Source organism: Lagopus muta, chromosome 16, assembly GCF_023343835.1.
Source record: "Lagopus muta isolate bLagMut1 chromosome 16, bLagMut1 primary, whole genome shotgun sequence".
NCBI classification, from domain to species: Eukaryota; Metazoa; Chordata; class Aves; order Galliformes; family Phasianidae; genus Lagopus; species Lagopus muta.
In genome coordinates, this window is record NC_064448.1 from 1,165,651 (window position 1) to 1,185,409 (window position 19,759).

The 19,759-nt window shown below is 44.5% G+C and overlaps 1 protein-coding gene across 2 annotated transcripts in view; it reads left to right on the top strand.

The window, feature by feature from the left end:
* Positions 1-11,138: 11,138 nt before the first annotated feature.
* DOK5 (docking protein 5) overlaps positions 11,139-19,759 on the top strand; it is a 514,932-nt gene continuing 506,311 nt past the window's right edge. The window contains exon 1 of one of the 2 annotated variants that reach the window (XM_048963029.1): positions 11,139-11,305. The gene's annotated coding sequence lies outside the window, so the exon portion shown is untranslated. Of the gene's footprint in view, positions 11,306-16,821; positions 16,939-19,759 lie in introns of those variants that run through there. The other variant, XM_048963030.1, reaches the window with a different exon arrangement.

The window sequence follows — 19,759 nt, forward strand, 5'->3', positions numbered from 1 at the left end:
ACTGAGCAACGTGGGGAGCAGGGCTTTATGTATGACATATGCTAAACATGCCATCTATTTGCATGTTTATGATTGTATCCATTATGATTGATGCCATCATGAACACACGGTGGAACTTTGCATCATTTTACAGCCATTTCTAAAAACCTGAAGTGTCATCTGGGTTATTGACTGAATCAATTCAAGAGTAGTATTTTCCCTTTATGGTGATAATAGGAACAGAGAACATATTCACTAACACCATGCATGCAATGCTCAGGAATTACAATGTACACAGAAAGCATCGTAGCATTAATTGATGTAAAGCCCAAGATAGAAATGTTTGCTTGTTTCACTCAGTGCATTTCTTCATTTGCTGAATAATTCAGCTCTATACAGGCTGACCTTTGCTTGATAAAGTCATATTTCTAAGCATTTGCTTACATTTGGTATTTTTAATCAGGTTCAAGTCCACTCACTGCACATCAGAGCTGAGAATAATGATGCAGATACGTGTTTTAGCCAAATGATGTTCCCTGTAACAGACACTTCCCCCAAATCACTGAGTTGTTAACTAAAGTGTAAGAGAATTTACGATGCTAAATAAAACCAGGAAAAAAAAAAGATGTTTTAATAAGATGAAAATCCAAATGTTAAAATAATGAGCCATCTGTATGGGTGGCCCTCTCCTGAGAGATGCCAAGAGCTTTACCATCTGTGAAACATTTACCAGCTGTTTCCTTCCTTTTTCGTGAGAACATAAGAAATCCTTGCAGTTGGTGTTTCTAACTGACACATCCTAGTAAAGGAAGCAGGTTTGTTCAACGTCAAGACCTCTCACGAAAGCCAGCCTGGCAGGAATTAACCTAATAATATCGTGGTAAGTGCTGCTGTTCCTATTTCCGAAAGGTCTTCCCAAAATAATGGCCCAGCGGGCAACAGGATCCTCTGTAAAATGGAGTAGGCAGAAATGGAGTAGGCACAAATGACAAATCAGTTTTAGGGGAAAAAATACATGGAATACTTGATCTGAACATTTCTTTAGTGTTTAGCTACGGGAACCCAGGATAAATCTGCGACCCTTATGAAACTCAACTGCACTTACAGTAAGCACCATCAAAGTACAGCTCAGGATCTGGGCTCTGCTCACTGATGCTCATCCCTGCTGCCAGCACGTCCCCATGTCCCACAGCCTGCAGCCTGCCACGTGCCGTGCCTCAGTGCCACTGGGTGCACACAAGCATGATCCGAGAGCTCTGAGATCAGAGGGTACAAATAAAGACAAGCTAAAGCCACGAAAGCATGTACGGGCTTGTATTCATCTGTATCCTGATGTGCTGTAGCCCTAATTGCCCAGCATTTAATTATTTCCTTAGTGTTCTCTTATTGCATTAGCTGCCAATGAGAATTGAGGAGAATATAACTTAAGCTGAATTAGCTCTTAAATTCCAAGTCGATGAAATTTGCCCATAGGAGTGATTAAAAGAGTTCCTATGAAGTATTCGGTTATGTTTTCAGAAGCTAATTTTTCAAGATACTTCTACAATGAGTCAGGGGGAAAAAAGAGAATCAGATCTGATCAAAGCTGACGGTCTGTGAGGCTGCCTACGGAGCAATCTTTGGCTATCCTTTCCATGCCAGACTCCAGGATATCCTGTACTTCACAACCATGAAAATGTAAGAAAATCAGACAACAAAGGCAGCTTCTGCACAGCGGACCAGCAGCACCAGCCCCGAATCAAGGGCCATTTTTCTAACTCAAAGTTATCGCCCTTCCTTCACTTTCTTTCCCAGGGAGGGAACACTGGCCACATCATGGAGGAATTATGGGGGCTTATAATTTCTTGGGAGGGTGATGTGCTCCACTGAATTCAGGAGGCAGCAGAGATGAGTGTTCCTGCGGCATTTGCAGAGCTGCCTGTGGAGGGAGCAAAGCAACCCACCCAGCGCAGGGCTCCCAGTGAGCTGAGCATAGCAGAGCAGCCCCAGGGCCTGTTAGCAACCACAGCCAGCTCCAGCTCTCCTGAAAGCTGTCAGTGATTTTGCATCTTCCCACTAATTTTAGAATGGGTTCTAATGTGGAAAGGTACCAAAGGGTTTAGGGTCTGTTCTTGAAGTTGGAACTACAAGGTTCAGTATATTGCACCATGTTTTAGAACATTTTATCACTTTCACATAAACCTGTAACAAACAAAGCAAAACGAAACAAACAACAAACCAACAAAACCAACCAATCAATCAAACAAACCAAACAACCAAACAAAAACTCCCAAACCCAAAGGCCTTCACAAGACGGTGAAAAGTCTCATGCCACCCCTGAGAAGTAAGTCCTGAAGGCATCATATCAATATTGATTCCTGGACAAACTAGGGCATAAAGTAATAATCATTTCCAGGACGATCTACTCTTGCTTCAAAGACCTCAGATCAACTCAGTCGGTCCTAATGCTACCATCACCCAACTGTGTTCTAGTGTTGTGAAGCCCTGCAGCGCACGGTGCCACACAACATTTGGGTGGCTGGGCTGCACCATCTTCTGAGATCAAGTGATTTTAATTTGTTATATTCCCTAGTGACCTCAGTCCATAGCATCGATTCTTACATGCATGTTATCAGTATGTACTTAAAAAGGAACCAGAAAAAATTAAGTCTGACTGCATTACATACTGTGTTCCCCTGCTAGAATAAAATGAAGGTCATTGGCAGGGCAGACCACGTATGTGTAAAGTTTACACTGCAGATATCTTCAATGGTTTGCTGAAGTGCTCATAATTTCAGGCACTCAAATACTCTTCAGCTTTGTGAATGTAGGACATATGTAATTAATCAGAAAGACATTACTACAAAAAATGGCTTTTTGTAGGTGTATGAAATCATGCACATCTTTTGGGCTTTACAAAAACGCACAGCTGAGTCTGATATAAGACAAATAATAGCCAGGTTCTGAAATCAGGCGATCACAATTTGAAAGACATTAGGGTGGCTTTCCAGTTATAAATTCCTTACGTGGCATTAAGCATAGCATGTGTTTGCATGCATTTGTTTGTACACATTCTACGATTTCGTTCCTCCATAACAAACACTGGCCTGAACAAAGCCCATCTCGAATATTACCGTTCCAAATTCAAACAAGGAAAAACTCGCTTTGCATTTCAAGTACTTTCTTGTCTGAGTGCAAGCGTGAAGCCTTGCTTTCCTGCTTTGAAAGCCACAGCAGTTTTAGCAGCTAGTACTTCTAAATGACATCAGTTGGAGTTCAGTGCACAAACCACTTTTATAATCCAGAATGTAAAACTACTGCCTCTATTCTGCGTTCCAGGAAACGCCCAGACTGCGCCAAGTTGTACAGCAGGCTACAAAGGCTTGGGCAGAACAGACCCTGATGACACTGAGGTGACACAGGCAGGGACACTGATGATGATCTTTAAGGCTGCACGTTGCTCCAGGTTGGAGCCCAAGCACTCAGCACAGTTTAAGATCTCATTTTACCTGTTGGAAGGGTGTCTGTGTTAAGCAGAGCATCCTGGACGAATTCCAGCAAAGGTCATAGGAGGTTTTATAAAATGCTCCTTCCATTTCCAAGGAGGAAAAGTATTCATCATTTTTGTCTTAACTCCTGTGCAGCTCCCACCAGAGAGGGAAACAAAGGCAGCTGGCACTGATAGCTTTTTGACACATAGATGGAAAAACAGAATTGTTAAGTAATGGTAAAAACTAATACTTGAAATGGAGAACGCAGTACAGTTCACTCCAAGACAAGTGCTACCATGAACTACAGGAACCAATCTCAGTGTAGGGCAAAGAGTAAAAGGGCCCCAAATACTGGTGCTGCACCAGTGCAAAGCTCAGGTTGCACGATGTAGTTAGGAGCACTAGGTAACTGTAATGAGCAAAGCAAGCCCTTGTTCTTTCTGTCCCCAGCTCCAGGTAACACGTGTTTCTGTTATCAAGGAAACTATTCAGAGAGCTGACACTAAGCAGGAGAACAGACTTGGTGCCCATATTGTAAGGCAGCTTGTGATGGATGTCCCTATAAATCTTTTAATTCCTTGTGCATCTTCCATAATCAATGACACTAAGGCATCAGTAGATGCATTGAAGGCTGCACAAACTACCACATCAATACAGACATCAGTACAGACTTCCCTCCAGCACTTCTGCCCAGCTGGGAATTCCAACCAAGAGGTAGTTTTGAGATTGCTCTTGTCTCCAAAGAACAACTCCCAAATCCTACTATTAATTTCCATCTAAATAACCAGAACAGAGCTGTTCTAAAAAAGCCCTCTGCAAGCATTTCTGGCTTTCTTGACCCTGTCGTGCTCTTACTGGTATACTACTTATGATCTTGTGTATCTTAATTCCTCCATTGAGAGTCTTATGCCAATTCACAGACCAGGTGCTGCGTAGGTGGCTGCTGTGTGGGCTTCCCCTCTGCTCAGATGCCTGAACTTCAAGAGCTAAGCATCGTGTTCAGCCAGGCCTGCAAACCCTTTGAGCCAAGATTAGCAATCTGTGCCAAACTATGGAAGCAGTCTGGGATCAAAAGCCCTTTTAAAACTTTTGTTAATATCGAGTTCTATAAATAGTACAAATCTGTTCGTAAAATAAATCTCTTAATCGCGTGCACGTACAGGCAAATGTACTCCTCATTTGTCAGAATGTCAGTGAACAGTTGATACCTATCTATGATCTCATAGAAATTTATTATTAACTCCGTTGATTTCAGCGTAAGATATGAGAAGTCCCATCAAGAGCAGAAAAGAAACAAAAATAGGAACCGTCCATCTTTGCAGTGCCATTTGGGAGCAAGGAGTGGTTGGTGTTTCCATCAACCTGCAAAGGATGTTCTACCTTCTCCCCTTCGTTGTTCGTTAACTGTGCAACCCCAGCAGTCTGTAAGGGTCTTCTTCAGAGGAGAGGGCACTGTGCCAAAGCACAGCGTATCTCCTGGTGCTCTCCAACACCTCTCAGCTTGGTAGCAGCAAAAAGACACCTACACTGAACTGCACTTCTGAAATCAGTGCATAAGGATTCCGAAGGCCCCGTATTTGCTTTGCTGCTGCTGGCCCTTACAGCCTGTCAGTCACTTCACAGTCTAAGATGAAGAGAAATACAAGAACAGTAAAAAATTCTAAGAGGACTCGAAAGTACATTTGGTATCAGATTGCCTCTGAGCCTACTGCAGCTTTTGCAGAACTACACCCATGTTCTCCCAGGCTTGGGCACATCTGGAGTTTCACAGCTTTGGATCAAACCAGATGACAGCAGTCTGTCAAAAGAGAGCCAGAAGCCCATCAGACAGATAGGAGAAAGAATTAAACGAAGAAAACTTTTGAACCCAAAATAGAGTTTTCTGTAACACAGAAATAGCTCCTTTTCCAAGCTTCCTTTTCATGAAAGGACAGAGAGTCACTTCTTTCAGACTGCAAACAACACACTGGCTTTACTGATGACACAGTTTCTAGAAAATGAGAGCTGTAAGGTGATTTTGTGCTTGTGAAAGCAGCATTTCTCCTGCACAAGAGGGGGAGACGGGACTGAAAGCACACCAGGATCAGTGATTGCCTTTGGGGGACCCCAGGCCGGCCCTGAAGTTTCAAATTTTAGAAAGCCTTAATTTGCTCCAAACGTTGCTCTGGATGAGGAGTGCAGCTCAGGAGGAGCTTCTGCCTTGTTCTGAGAGATGGCGGTTCAGAGCACTGCACTTGGCCTCAGAAATTTAATTGTACTAAATTAAGACTGAAAACTGATCGGGTTGGACTAAAGCCTAGCGGGACTCTGGAACAGAGATTCGGAGCTTTGTCCTTTGCTAATCTTTCTCCACGCTGCTTTTTCGGCAGCACTTTCATTTTTGCACCCGGTTTTTCCTGCAAATGAGCAGTGAAATTCCAAAGGACTCTATCAGGAGTTAAAATCACTCAGTATATATTTGCCAGCGCATGCAGTGTTTATTTTTAAACAGTGCCAAAAGTGTTTATAGATAGAAACAACAGGACAACCCATAATTAAATAACTGTTTCTGCTACATCTGCTATTTAGCAACTTGAAGGAAAATAATTTTCCTACAACAAATAGGAATGGTCAAGAAAGCTCTCAAGTTTGGGCCCATTATTATCATATAAAACAACATATTAGTTGCTTAGCTACCAATCATAAAAGAAGCCCAATTAAAAATGAAAGAATCTTAACTAGCTGCATGGAATATAAAAGTGAAAAGTTAAAAGCTGTCAGGTGGTTAGTGGAGAAAATACTGAGAAGTGATTGACAAACTGGGCTTGCTTTGCTTCAAATTTGGCTTTGATTCAATAAATGATTGACACACTGATGTCGTCTGAAATAGCAGATTGTGCTTTGGAGAGGCTATTTAGCAGCCCATTGATTGACAGGTTACTAAAATTGTCCCGTGGACAGAGGTAACCAAACAGAGCTATATTTTGACAGGTGGTTTTCTTTTTTCCCCCACCTGTATTTACTATACATTTTATATTAAAAGCAGAAGTAGAGAAAGACCCATAAGAGCGTCATTCAATTTCCATGAAAATGGCTTGATGTCTCCTTTTGTAATATTGTTCCACAAAACTCCTTTTCCTTCACCCATTAAGTACCCTGCTTTTTGTGGAAGACTCTGAGAGCCAAACCGAACAGCCTCAGGCTTCTTTTCTTAAGAAACGGAGCCGCAGCCATGAAAATGGCAGCGTTTGCCCATTGGTGCAGGGCACACTCAGCCCAGCCCAGCAGGAAGGAGCAGCACGGCTGAGCAGATCTCCGGTGTGGCAGCGGGCAGCAAAGCGAAGCTCAGGGCACAGGGTGCCACCCCACTGCTGGGCTGACCAGCTCCCATAGGCCAAAGGTGAGGTGCATCAGCACCGAGCTGGAAAACCGAATCCCGGTAAGATGGGATTTGGAGGAACTCTCAATCTCCTCTGAAATGAAAGCGAGGAATTTTGGCACTGCCTGCTTGCTGCTTTACTTGCAAAGAAAAAGCATTCTGAGCACTGATGGTGATTAACAAATTCCATTAGTTTTAATTTTTGTTTTATATCAAAGAGGAGCACACCCAACTTTTTTTCTGGGTAAGCACAGATTTTGCTTGTGAGTGCTACTCCTCTCTGCTCTCTGCCTCCAGACTCTCTAGAAGCTCATTCCGAGTACATTCTCACTCTCCTTTTTAACACACAAAGCCACTCGCTATTGCTGAACAATAAATCTTTCTTGTTTCTAAATAATCCCTCTTTTTTTTTTGCCCAAAACTTCCAGCTAGGAAGGATGCAGCTGACTTTGTCCCACAGTTTTTATTTTTGATACTTCAGACTGCCATATAACCTTCATGTTCCTGATCTTATCTGTCCGTAACTCTCAGTCACTTACAAAGAATTTCTTTGCTTTTGATCTTCTGCTTCTCGACGCTGTGCAATTCACTGATAAAACTCCGTGCCATTTAACCTAAAGAACTTTGCACACTGCTTGCAGGGGAAATATTAAGGATGAACACAGTCAGCTTTGGTGTTATCAACTGAAGTCAGGCACCTGAACTTGCAGGTTGCGCTCTCCGGTCACAGAGTGAAGACTCTCAGCATGGCTGGGTTGGAAGGGACCTCGCAGCCCATTCGGTTCCATCCCGCTGTGGCCTGGCTGCCCCCCACCAGCTCGGGTTTTCCCCTCCTGCTTATAAGCTCCTTCAAGTCCTGGAAGGCCGCACTGAGGTGTCCCCAGAACCTTCTCTTCCCCAGGCTGAAGCACGGAGAAATGCTGTGTCAAAAGGAAGATGCTGTTTCCTTTGTAGAAACTCTATCCCAGCACACGCTCAAACCCAGATTCCATAGGAACCCCAAGAAACAATATTTCTGACAAGTGCTTACGTACCAGTCAGCTCAGGAGCTGCACGGGGTGCCCATCGAGTGCTGCTGTGCCCACCCCAAGCTGTGGCCCAGTGCACAGACAAACAGAACTTCTCAAAAGTTCTCTAGAAAGAATATTGACTTTTTTTTTTCTTCCCTCTATCAACACTTTTTTTTTTTTTTTTTGCTTTTTGCTAAATGAAAACTTTGCTCCTTGCTTTAATAAGAGGTTTGTTTCATTAAAATTAAATTTCAATTAAGATCCCATTGGATATTTTGTCCCTTTTGCTGGCTTTAGCATTTCAGTTAAACTTTCTCTGTGCTATTCATTAAACAAATGTGCTGGGGATGTGTAAACTGCAATGATGCATTCATCTTCTCCTGATGTTAAGAGAAATCCCGGCGTGGCTCAGCAGGCAATGCAGTTTGTGATGAGGGGCCATGTGCAGAATTACAGGTTCCTGAAGTATTTAGCAGATCTGCTCTTCCCCAGCCCTTATCACAGACAGAACACTAGATGCTTTAGAATGCACCAGTATTATTTTAGCCCCTAAAATATCAGATACATCAATTATTTCAATTGCCAGCATAATTTTCTTCCCTAACTATAAATAATAATAAAAAATAAGCATACCAATAAAGGAACGAATAGGCTTACACTGCACAAACAATTCATTACGGCATAATGGAAAGCATTCATTCCAATACCATGGTGATTGGGTGCTTTATAATTAAATTATCCAGACAGATAGGAGCATTTGCATATTTTGTCACATTGACACTGCTATAGCCATTTTTTAAAGCAATCTTAATCCCAAACATCTGTGCCTTCACCTCGCTTTCTACTCGAGGCAAACAGCTTCCAACCCAATTCAACGTTTCCTGTTTACTGGTTTTTGTCAACTCTGTATTTCCCCCAATTTACCTGCTGTCTTTATTTGGATGGTGACTATCTTTAAAAACAAGACAGAAGCACGGCGTAGAGAACCTCACGTACTTTCTCCCATCTGCAAGGACCCGGCCTCCCCCGTCCCTTTGTCCATTTCAAGGGCTGGCAATGTTCTACTTGCCCAGAGAAAACTGCATCTTCCATCTCTTTGTGCCTCCTTTGGGCTGCTCTCGAAACACTGCGTGTCTGACAGATGTCCGACAAGTAGAAGCACAGCAGGACAGATGCTCCAGAACGCCCACAGGCTCTTCACCAAGCTCCTGCTCTCCACGTCCCACCAGCTCTGTGCAGGAAATGCTCTTATTCCTCCTTCCCTATTACAGAAGTGCACAGCTATTTGGTTCTTGTTTGTTTGCTTTTGTTCTGAATATTTTTGGTTCCTTTTTGTGCTTTGTTGTTGTTGGTGGTGGTGGTGATTTTTTGTTCTTTCATTATTTGCTGGGAAAGTGGCAAAATATCCCACAAAACCTGATGCCATCTTCAAAGTTGTACTTTGCTTTCTATGCAGTGAGCTGTTCAGCAGTGCTTGCAACACAGTGTAAAACATCCCTGTTTTATGATTTCAACACTCACAGAACATTTTAAAGATCTATTTAAACCCTCTTTTTTTTCAATAAAATAAGATGTTCTAGGAAGAAAGTTTTAGCAGAGCAGTGCATTCTTCCACTGCTGCATTTTCACCCCCAAAATGTCAGTTCTCATTCCTCTTTTCTTTAAAAATACCTTTATCCAAGAACTTTTCTGAGACTGCAGTCCATTTGCTGCCCACATATATTGGATTGTGGTTTTTTTTTTTAAACTAGGGATGTTGGTATATTTATAGAAAAGGGAATAAATGCAGTGGTCCTGCATGCCTGCTGAGCCAGGGCTCCATTCAAAATCCACTGAAGAAAATGCAAAGTTTCTCTACTGCAGAATGAAGAAGTCTTAGATCAAACCCTTATTCAAATAGCTGGCTTTGCTGGCTTGACTGGGAAGTGGCATTGCAGTGTTGCTGTGCTTATTTCAGAAAAAGCGATGTGTTTATTTCTGCTTTTCTTTAAACTGGAGATTTGTTGTGATTTAAAGAAGGAAAATTCAGTTCCTAAAACGAGAGCTTCCAGGCTGTTCCAGTCTGCAGCAGGTTTGCAAGACTGAATTATAAATTCTGGAAATAGGATGTCATAGTTAAAAAATGCACGGTGAGCCTTTATGTACAGCTCTGAATGAGATCTTATGTGATATTTCAGCTGATGACATTGTGATGGAAGATGAACCACAGATGTGGCTGAAGGTAGCTGCAGCCCGAGCTGTGCAAACCTTTGCGCCGCTTTACGTTCACGTCACTCGGCCACAAAGGATTCTTTTTTCACAGTTGATGGCAGTTCAAACTCAAATGTCTTCTTTTTTTTTTTTTTGCAGCCAAGAGGTGAATCCTTTTGTTGAAGATTAGAAGGCCGGGGGCTCTGGAAATGCTGCCTGCTGTTACTCCAAGCATAAATTATTTGCAATATCAGGATTTCATCCCAGGAAGAGGAAATGTATCCTGCCCTACCACCGCTCCAAGCTGGGCTACCAGAGCTGTGTGCAGAGAACTGCTGGAAGAGGGGAAAACAGATTTTACCCCAGTGCTGCTGTCCCACCCCTCTGCAGGCAAAAAGCCTGCTGTACAGCATGGTGAGGAGTATTTATGGAAACAAAAGCAAACCCAACGGAAACCAACACCGTAATTCTATAAACAAATTGGTATTTATCTCAATGTGAAAAACAGGCAGCAAACAGTTCTTACAGTGACCACGAAGATGCAAAGAAAAAATATAAAGTCACAAAATGAGATACAACTAGAAAGGAATATAATAAGAATAAAGTGTTTGATAAGTGCCTTCTGTATGTAGAAAAAAGGCCTAGGAAAGATTACATCTGTCACTCAGCAAAGAGAGAAAGCTTTTGACAGATCACCCTAAGAAAGCCTTTTTTACTTTCATCTTCTCCACGGGAATCAGCTGTGATCAGATTGCAAAAATAATCAAGACCAGTGTCAGAGGAGTGAGAGCTCTGACTGCAGTACGAAGAAGAGTTTCAAGAGCACTTGGGAAGCACACAGTGAAGGTCAGGCCATTACGCTCACCTTACAGCAACTTCAGAGATGCCAGTGACCATCCCTGAGGTCTGGAACATCAGAGGTTGCTGGAGAACTCAAACCTTGCAAATGGTGCCTGTCTGAGATGGGAGGGCAGGAGTTGCATCATCTGATCATCTGTTTGTGCAGAAACACCTGAGCAAAGCGTGGGACCTAGAATGAGGCTCTTGGAGATGGCCACCATGGATTTATTCAGGTGTATGGGAACTGCTGAGTCACGGCCTGAACCTCTGATTGATCACCTGAGGTGAGCCATGAGTCAGCCAGAGGAGCACAGGTGAAGGCAATTCACCTGTGCTGCCGGAAGGGGTGGAGCCAGGCTCCACCCCTCCTGGACCTATTTAAGAGCTGGCTACCAGAGGGGAAGGATCTCTTCTGGAGATCCTCCTCTTTGATATCTTCTAGTGAGCTCAACCCAAGGGTAAGCTCTTCTACTTATTCTCTTTTGTGATCCTGTTTGCTTTGCCATACTCTTTGATTATATTGCAATTATAACATCTTGGTTATACATTTGGCGAGCCAGGCAGGCTGAATATACTAAAATTAACATGTCTTTCCTGTGGAACTTCTATAAATGGGTCAAGGGGGAGAACAATACTCCCCTAGAGAAAATGATTCCAGGGCAGATCCCAGGGTTTGAGGGATCGCCCTATTACGAGTTAGCTGCCATCATTGAAAAATGGGGTCCCTTACGTGTTATGGGCAATCTCTCCCCATATCGCATGGCAGACTATTTTCAAGGACTTGGCAAGGACATTCTCATCACCAAAGAAAGACAATTGGCTGCCTCCATGGTGGCATGGCCACTATTAACCGCTTTAAATCATGCGGACTCAAGAAATAATACTTTAGAAACCGAAAATCAACTTTTGAAAGATCGCATTGAAAAGTTAGAGCACGAACTTGGCATTTTAACGGGGAAGAAGCCAATTCTACATCTTCCTGTAAGCCAAATTCGTAATATTTCAATAAATGATGACCAAGCTCCTGAATCAACAGACTTCGTTGATCAGGACAACAAGAAATCCAAATCAGACCTTGAATGTCCAATTCAAACTGATCCATTGGAGGTCCGTCCTGTGATAACCCAAAAAACAAAAAAAGTACAGGACAGACCGGCAGGGGTGCCACCTGATCAATGGCCCCCTGCCCACACTCATTTACATGTGACAGCTCGGCCATACACAGCAACAGAATTAATGGACTTAGTACAACGATTTCGGCAGAAGCCCAGAGAAAGTGTGCCGGCTTGGTTATTGAGACTGTGGGATTCTGGGGCAGAAAGTGTTGTGGTGAATGGCCCAGAAATATCTAAGTTGGCCACCATGACTGTCCATCCTGCTCTTAGGCAAAGGTTATATGTGGGCAATCAATATCGTGATGAAAACCATTCCATACTGGAATGGTTAATGGCGGCCTGCCGTATGGTATGGCCAAATAAATCAGACATACCGTTACATACAGGTATGTGGTCCTCCATGGAGGACCTTCAGAACTATATCCGTGAACTGGGTGTAAGAGAGGCCATCTATGAAGATACATTTGATGGCCCTGATATGGTTAAATTTTCAGCAGGGATGAGAGATTTAATTCTACAACAAGCTCCCTCCCATCTGTACGGTACCTTAGTTTCAATATTAAATCCCCTTGTAGCATCAGAAGCCGTAGTCCAGCAGGTTGCCCAGTTAGTTGCCGATTTGGGAGAAACAGAACGCCTGCGGACTAGGCGCAATATTCGGTTTTTGGAGGAAGCAGAGGTCCTGCCGGTAAATAAAACCAGAATGCCGGCTACTCGAGCTCCTCGATCGGGACCCATAAGGGTATCCCGAAAACAAATGTTTAATGATTTAATTCGGGCTGGGGTCCAATTTGCTAAGATCGACCGCCAGCCCAATCACGTCCTTCTCCAGCTCTGGAGACAACTAAAGGACAATCAAAAATTCCAGAGCTACCCTAAGAAATCCAGGGTAAGAGCTATAGAAAGGGTTCCAACAACAACATGGAACCTAGAAGATTTTATTGTTCCAAACAGGAAAAAGAAGCCACCTCAGGTGTCTCGGGCCACAATGCCTGAGCCATCAGAAGCAAAAGAACTGGCCCTAGCACAATTCATGCACTGACAAGGGGTGTTAGTCCCCGTAGGGCCTCCAGACGGGACCGGAGGCCCTATGTAGAATTAACAATTTATTGGTCCCGAAAAAATATTCAGAGAGTTATGGCATTAGTGGATACTGGAGCAGAAACATCAATTATCTATGGAGATCCAGGAAAATTTCATGGCGACAGAGTGATGATTGGTGGTTTTGGGGGACAGACTATTCCTGTCACCCAAACATGGTTAAAATTGGGGGTTGGGCGTCTCCCACCCCGGGAGTACAAGGTGTCTATTGCCCCAGTCCAAGAATACATCCTGGGCATAGACATTCTATGGGGTCTGGCTCTCCAAACAACTGTGGGAGAGTTCAGACTTCGACAAAGATGTATCAGTATCCGGGCGGTGCAGGCAATATTAAGAGGCCATGCGAAACATGAGCCTGTTTGCCTGCCAAAACCGCGCCGGATTACTAATGTTAGACAGTATAGACTCCCGGGTGGGCAAGATGAAATATCGAGAACGGTGCAGGAATTAGAAAAAGTGGGCATTATAAGACCTGCACACAGCCCGTATAACTCCCCCATATGGCCAGTGCGAAAGTCGGATGGCACATGGAGGATGACAGTAGATTACAGAGAATTAAATAAGGTCACGCCGCCTATTCATGCGGCCGTACCCAATATTGCTTCCCTAATGGACACATTGAGTAGGGAGATAAAAACCTATCATTGTGTCCTAGATCTAGCAAATGCATTCTTCAGTATCCCAATTGCTGAGGAATCGCAAGATCAGTTTGCGTTTACGTGGGGAGGCAGGCAGTGGACCTTTCAGGTCCTGCCACAGGGGTACGTGCATTCACCAACGTATTGTCATAATCTAGTGGCGCGTGACCTGGCTGACTGGAGAAAACCTGATGATGTTAACCTATATCATTATATTGATGATCTCCTGTTGACATCCGACTCACTGGAGGTAGTAGGACAGGCAGCTGATTCATTAACTGCCTATTTGCAACAAAGGGGATGGGCTATAAATCCCCAAAAGGTGCAAGGTCCAGGCCTGTCCGTAAAATTCCTGGGGGTGGTTTGGTCAGGAAAGACCAAAGTGCTACCCAGTGCTGTTATAGATAAGGTTCAGGCATTTCCAGTCCCTACAACATCAAAGCAGCTGCAAGAGTTTCTAGGTATATTGGGTTATTGGCGTTCCTTTATACCTCACCTAGCGCAGCTGCTAAGGCCATTATACAGACTCACAAAAAAGGGGCAGCTATGGGACTGGGGGAAAGCCGAACAGGATGCTTTCCAACAAGCAAAACTGGCAGTTAAACAAGCTCAGGCATTGGGTATATTCGATCCTACCCTCCCAGCCGAGTTGGACGTTCATGTTACTCAAGACGGCTTCGGTTGGGGCCTGTGGCAGCGCCAGAGTTCTGTTCGGACCCCCATTGGTTTCTGGTCTCAGGTTTGGCACGGAGCAGAAGAAAGATACAGTATGATTGAAAAACAGTTATTGGCTGCCTATTCGGCATTACAGGCAGTAGAGCCAATAACTCAGACAGCTGCAGTTATAGTTAAGACCACTCTGCCAATTCAGGGGTGGGTGAAGGATCTGACCCACCTTCCTAAGACAGGGGTGGCCCAAGCACAAACAGTGGCACGATGGGTCGCCTATCTCAGCCAAAGGAGCAGTCTGTCTTCATCCCCCTTGAAAGAAGAACTTCAGAAGATCCTAGGCCCAGTTACATATCACAGTGATGCACCAAAAGAAATACTGGTCGCTCCACCAGAGAAGAGTCCCGTTCACGAGGGAAAATATCCTATCCCTGAAGATGCCTGGTACACAGATGGGTCCAGCAAGGGCAACCCGAGCAAGTGGAGAGCAATAGCATACCATCCTTCCACCGAGACAATCTGGTTCGATGAGGGGGATGGTCAGAGCAGCCAATGGGCAGAACTGCGAGCCGTGTGGATGGTTATAACCAAGGAACCCGGTGATGGTATCCTGAACATCTGCACAGATAGTTGGGCTGTGTACCGGGGGCTCACTCTCTGGATTGCACAGTGGGCCACCCAGGAATGGACTATCCACGCCCGACCGATCTGGGGCAAAGACATGTGGTTAGATATATGGAATACGGTCAAACACAGGACTGTACGTGTCTACCATGTTTCTGGTCATCAGCCCCTACAGTCACCGGGAAACGATGAAGCCGACACATTGGCCCGAGTTCGATGGATTGAGAATTCACCATCTGAGAACATCGCCCGCTGGCTACATCAGAAGCTACGGCATGCTGGACAAAAGACAATGTGGGCAGCTGCTAAAGCATGGGGACTGCCCATACAACTATCTGATATCGTCCAGGCATGCCAGGATTGCGACGCTTGCTCCAAGATGAAACCGAGATCGTTGCCCGAAACAACAGCCCATCTTGCTAGGGGACACAATCCTCTCCAGCGATGGCAGGTCGATTACATCGGGCCCCTTCCTCGTTCCGAAGGGGCAAGATATGCCCTGACCTGTGTCGACACTGCAAGTGGGCTACTGCAGGCCTATCCAGTACCGAAAGCAAACCAGGCATATACCATCAAGGCACTCACTAAACTGATGTCTGCCTACGGGACACCTCAAGTCATCGAGAGCGACCAAGGGACTCATTTTACTGGTGCAACGATACAGCGCTGGGCAGAAGAAAATAACATCGAATGGCGATTCCACCTGCCATATAATCCAACAGGGGCAGGCCTCATCGAACGTTATAATGGTATTCTTAAGGCTGCCCTGAAGACAGACTCCCAGTCCTTGCAGGGGTGGACAAAAAGACTGTATGAAACCCTGCGGGACCTGAATGAAAGACCTCGAGATGGCAGACCCAGTGCCCTGAGAATGTTGCAGACGACATGGGCCACCCCGCTTAGGATCCAAATTACGGGCACTGATCATCAGGTAAGACCCCAAATTGGTAATGAAAATAATCTTCTGCTCCCTGCCCCTGAAAACTTAGAGCCAGGTACCCATAAAATAAAATGGCCCTGGAAGGTGCAGGTAGGACCCAAGTGGTGTGGCCTACTTGCACCTTGGGGGAGACTATTGGAGGTGGGAGGCTCAGTAGTCCCTCCAGTAATAGGTACATGGCCTACTGATATTATGGTCAACACTCCGATCTTTATTGCTAAAGGGACCCCCATCATGTCCCTATGGCAGATCAGGACACCTCCTTTGGTGCCTGATATCGTTATGCAGCCGCAGATATCCGGCAAAAAGGTGTGGTACAGGCGGCCAGGACGTGCCCCAGTACAAGCAGAAGTGTTGACCCAAGACAGAAATACGGCCTGTATCTTGCCCTGGAGAGCAGACCTTCCCCTCCTGGTACCTGTAAAACATCTGTATTACTCCCCGTGAGTCTGTGAGCCTTCAGGACCATCGGAAGGAACAAAATGCCATCAAGCGTTCCAGTGTTGCTGTCAGATCACGTACAACACCCGGTGATGGTCTGCATGGGACTGATGGAACATAGAATGGACTTGCACCTCAGGACCTCATGCCTCCAGGCACATCATCGAGCACTGGCCCATAGAAGAGTATGGACATCCACTAATCATCACTTGTCTTGAACTGTACCAACATATGTCGCGATAAAATTGTATAAGCGTCGCGATATACCGGATCTCTGTATTAGGGAAAGCTTACCCTTTTGTTAACCTGATCATTGGTTCACGCCGTGAAGGGGTGGAGTGTATGGGAACTGCTGAGTCACGGCCTGAACCTCTGATTGATCACCTGAGGTGAGCCATGAGTCAGCCAGAGGAGCACAGGTGAAGGCAATTCACCTGTGCTGCCGGAAGGGGTGGAGCCAGGCTCCACCCCTCCTGGACCTATTTAAGAGCTGGCTACCAGAGGGGAAGGATCTCTTCTGGAGATCCTCCTCTTTGATATCTTCTAGTGAGCTCAACCCAAGGGTAAGCTCTTCTACTTATTCTCTTTTGTGATCCTGTTTGCTTTGCCATACTCTTTGATTATATTGCAATTATAACATCTTGGTTATACATTCAGGTTACATTATGTCAAAACTTATTCCATAACAGCATGACAGACCATGCAGACAGAGAAGTCATCTATATTGACTTCCATAAGCTTCTGCCACCATCTCATCTAACAGACTCACAAGTGAACTGAGGAACATCTTCAGGTGACATTACTTTAGGGCCTGGGAAAGACCTCCAAAACTACACCTACATGAGGTACCACCTACACTGTGGGCATAGAATAATGTCTGGAGGGGATTCTGGGCCCAACAATATTCAATATCTTTATTACTGTTCTTCTAAGAAGGTGGAATGGAGAATGTTTTGCATGATATCTGCAGATGGTACCTTGCTAGGGGGAATGGCAACAGCCTTTGAAGACAGCATTGTAATACAGAATGATCCTGACAAATTGCAGAAATAGTCTGAAAAAATAGGATGCAATTCAAGATGAATCAGTGCAAAGTTGTCACTGATGCATAATCAGCTGTTCAAATATAGGATGGGGACAACTGATTACAAAGCATTTCTGCAAGAAAGCATCTGGGGTTACAGTGAATCAGAAGCAGTACATGAGTCAACAGTGTCATGCTGTTGCAAAAAGGGCAGATGTCAAACTGGGACGTATAAACAGGAGTGTCATATGTTAGACATGTGAAGTAATCCCACTTGGTGCTGGGAAGATTTCAGACACAATAAAGCATCCAGTTTTTGGCGCTGCGCTCCCAAACATATGCTGTCCAGCCACAGAACAATGAAAGCAGTGCCAGGTCCAGAAGCCACGACCTACACAGAATGAAGGGAGAAGTCGGGGTTACCAGTGGGTAGATGTAATAAGTTGTCAAATACAGCAGAAATTGCTGAAAAGAGGAAGGAAAGACACTGTTCTCTATTTCATTCATGAGCACTGAAAAAAAAAAAAAGGAACAAATATATTTCCAAAATGCATTCATCACTAAGAGAAATTTCAAACAGTAAGAGCATGACAACAGAGTGCCCAGAAGGATGGTTAAATGTGCACTGTGGAGGTGCCTCAGAGGGAACAGAGCACAGCCAGCCCCACCACCGGGCACGGCCTGCACAGAAAAATGACCACAGCACTCTGCGTCCTGCAAGGCAGCGCCAGTCTGCCTGCCAAGCTTGGTTCTCTGAGCATCCTTGCAAAACCACACTCCCCTATTTATCTGTCTATCTATCTATCTATCTATCTATCTATCTATCTATCTATCTACCTATTTATTTAAGGGGAATAGTTTTCAAGAAGAAGGAAGTAAATATTGAAGTTGTCAATGATTCTTTCTTGGCAGAACTTGCCAGAATTACCTATCTTTATTTGTTTATTTATCCTTTCTCTGTTTATCTCAAGTAATAAGAGTGGAGGAGGCCGTTAAGATCCAAGGTAAATGCCATTCCACATGAATGCTGTACCTACATATCAGTGAATTCCAGGAAAATGAGCCACATTTAATTACCAGCATTGCAGCTATGGAAGGACAGGCAACACAGGGTAAGATGAGAGACTTGAGGTGAACAGCTGAGGTCTCTGTGACTGCTCACGATGGGAAATCAAATACACACAATCATCACATTTGACCCTCTATTGCAAGTGGAAATGCCTGCAAACTTTCCTGTAATGCACACCAAATCACATGCGTTATTTTGAAAAATCAGATCAGAAATACCCCAGAGCCACAGCGATGGAGATTTTTCACTGTCCCAGACCACGCTTCTGTTCCATGTAACCTGCACCTAACCAAGACATTGGAAATGCTCTGAAAACGCACCTAGCTGACTGCACAGCAGTGAAGGTGGGGGGGAGAACATCGTCCCGATCCCGGCGGGGAGCTCAGCTCGTGCCCTGAAGCATGAGATTTGATTACTCTTTTTTGAACATGCATAACTGCCATTGCTATTACTGGTCATAACATTTTGTCAGGAAAGGGAAATATTATTCTGCTATGTAATAAAAATAGATAAAATTCAATACAGCTTCAGAATCATTTGCTACATTTCCAAAGTAAACATTAAACACCCATCGGGATTATTCCATTGGATAAGCCAAGGAAGCCTCCAGTGCTATCACTTCATTTTATCATCCCTAATTTTCAAGAGTGCAAAAATGCTTTCAGTAAATATTATGGGTTCTTCCTGTGCTAAAAGAGATGCTAAATGACCTTCACCAACGTAGTTATAAATAACAGGAGGAGGGAGCGCACAATTGCTGTACAGTCTCGGCTCTATTCAAAGCTATCGGCAGATTCTGACCAGTGGATAAAAATGGACACCAGATTCTGCTGGCTTTTTTTTTTTTCCCTTCTTCATAATCCCATCCCAGTTCCCTCTTGAAAGGCATTCTGTTCTGTCAGCCATAATGGCATCTGCTGGTGGAGACAGGAAGCCATAAATCTGTAGGGTTCCTCTCAACCAAGCCTTGTTAATGCTCCCATTTATCACTGTGGATAGGGTGCCATCTCACTAGTGCTCTGCTAGAAGTCCATCTTCTCAATTTCCCCTTCCCAAAGGAGTAACCATTTAAAACAGTGACTTTCTCATCTTGCATGTTGAGACTGAAAACGCCACTGATACAAATACCATGCCCAGCGTGGAGCATTTGGATTCCAGCCATGGCTGGGAGAACAATAGCAGCTCCTTGCCGATCCCAGGCTGCACTGGAGCCCGGCTCTGCTCCATCTGTGGGTCGTGGCCGTTCTCCCTGTGCAGAGCAGCAGACCCAGGTGGAAAGGTTCACACCAGA